Source organism: Cotesia glomerata, linkage group LG4 (genome assembly GCF_020080835.1).
Source record: "Cotesia glomerata isolate CgM1 linkage group LG4, MPM_Cglom_v2.3, whole genome shotgun sequence".
NCBI lineage: Eukaryota > Metazoa > Arthropoda > Insecta > Hymenoptera > Braconidae > Cotesia > Cotesia glomerata.
In genome coordinates this window covers 22,713,093-22,715,825 of record NC_058161.1, presented here as the reverse complement: position 1 = coordinate 22,715,825, position 2,733 = coordinate 22,713,093, and positions in this window count along the sequence as shown.

The window sequence follows — 2,733 nt, the reverse complement described above, 5'->3', positions numbered from 1 at the left end:
TAACCTATATATTTATGTATTTATACTTTTTATGAGTTACGTATGGAGTAAATAAGCAAAAAAAAAAATTAAAATCTCAAACTAACAGAATTCAATTAATTTTACAAAAAAAAACAATATCAATATAAAGTATGATTTTTTTTTGCAATTTTATTGGAAAATATTTGAAATTTTTGATTGGTGTTATTTTTGATTGCAAATATCTTTGAAACGGTTGATCTGAGGAACTTTGACCTTCAAACGTCTTTTGTAGAGCGTGAAATTTCCTAGAAGACCTCTCATTGGAATGTTGCGTAAACAAGCTATTCCGAAGAAATTAAAATTGAAAAGTAAAAAAAAAAATTTTCTCGTGTTATTTAAATAGAAAAATTACAAATGAATTGAGGCAAACCTTAATATTAATATTAAGGGCTTTAATAGGCGCCAAAATTTTTTTTTTTAAATGTACTTTCAACTTTTTAACACCATTAAAAAAAAAAATTTATTTTTTTTTTGAAACACCCTAATATACACACTCGGTAGTCTGGCTTGAGAACGGAACTTGGCGCCAGACTCTATCGAGTCTGTTGATTTACAGTTGAATTTTTAGTATTGATAATTTTTAACATTAAAATTTCCAATAAAATATTTTAAAAATCTACAGAACAATATACAAAGTCTAAAATTATATAAGAACTTAACTCTAATTGCATTTTTTTGAGTAATAAACATTTGTAAAAAACAGATAATTTTCATCAAAATACAATATTAAATAACATAAATTATATAAATAATCTAAACCGTCACACTTCGTCATCATATAAATTAATTTTATATGAATGATGAGATGTGAATCAACTTATCGGTCGTACGGCGCAGGGGTTAGTTATCGGTCTGGCAAGCGTGCGGCTTGGGTTCAAATCTCGGTGAAAGCAAATGTTATTTTCACTTTATTTCTGTAATTAGTAGAATTTAGGTCCACCTAAAGAGTCAAACTATCTAAATTTGCGTTAGCTCTACTTAAAAATTAAAATAAAAAAATTAGGAAAACGCTTGACCCTGAAGGCCATCCCTGCAACTTCCCGCCAATTCTATACCTAAACGCTTGAAATTGCACTTGTGACGTTTTTGAGTTCTTCGAGCTCATAAATACAATTTGTGTATTATTTTGAGTTCTCCGAGCTCAAAAGATAGATTTTGTATGCTTTTGAGCTCTTTGAGCTCAAAAGTGTGATAGACGTTTGATAAAACACTATTTTTTGAATTTTCAAATCGAAATTACTTTTGAATGAATAAACCGATTTTCACGCGGTTGGTGGCATTTGGCGCAGTTTTTAAAGCTTCGTAAAGAATCTTCAAGTTTCAATTGATAGAACGGAAAATTTCGGAGCAATTCCGAAAAAACACTTTTTTCGGTTTTCTTTCGTCAACGATAACTCACGAACGAATCAACCGATTTTGACCGGACTGGCAGCGATGGACGTGGTTTTTTTTATGTTAAGAGCTGATTAGTTTTTAGAATTGATCGGTGAAGCCGTTTAAAAGTTATTCCAAGAAAACCCCATTTGATAAAATTTTTTTTTGTAGTTTTTTTTAAGATTTCTCAAAATCTATCAGTCCAAATCGGTCCAAATGGTATTCAAAATCTAAGTTTGGTCAAGCCCTTTTGAATGACACCAACCGCGATCAAATCGGTCAAGCGGTTCAAAAGTTATGAGAGGTTTACATACTTCCACACACACACACACACACACACACACACACACACACACACACACACACACACACACACACACACACACACACACACACACACACACACACACACACACACACACACACACACACACACACACACACACACACACACACACACACACACACACACACACACACACACACATACAGACATCATCGCGGGAATAGTCAGGGAAGCTTTCTAAAACCTCGAAACGTCGAGATTCGATGAAAACTCGATTTTCGTAAAACGGGGTGAAAACAATAACTTCTTGATTTTTGAAAATCTTCGATTTCCTTAGCAGGAAGCTAAAAATGAAACCTTAAATAATTCATTTTTTATCAAATGGCATGGGCTAGACTTAAAAATTAACTATGGACCAGGCCTGGTAACCAGGCATGGGCCAGTCCTGGTAGCCGAGCATGGGCCAGCTTATCATTCCAGACTTCAACTAAGACTGGGCCAACTCTGGTTTACAAGCCTTGCCCAGAGTTGTCCATAGTTGGGCCAGGCCTGGGTCAAGCCTGGGCCCGCCATACTTTTCTACATGGGTTGTTAACGACGTAATTGAAAGAGCGCTTCAATGAACTCAAAAATATATCAACATTTTAAGTCATAAAATAGAACAAACACAATATTTAGTGCAAATTATTCATAAAAACAAAAATACTTATCATAATGCGACTAAAAATTGCTTAATAAATTAATGTAATTAGAGACAGAAAAAATACAAATATGCGGCTATATTATTAAGAATGTATTCAATACATCGTATTGTTAGCGTTACGGTAACTATAAATCTTTTTCATCAAATTTTTGGAATATTTATAGATGAAATAAATGATTATAACACATGAAACTTTGTAGCAAGACTGAAAAACTATGATAATAACTATAAACACAACTTAAACTACGAATAACTTTTAAAGGAATGATTTTATCGAAAAATTATAAAAGAACTTTTTTGTAAAGCATTCAATCTTCTATCAGAATATGCATCGATAATAGTAGTAGTG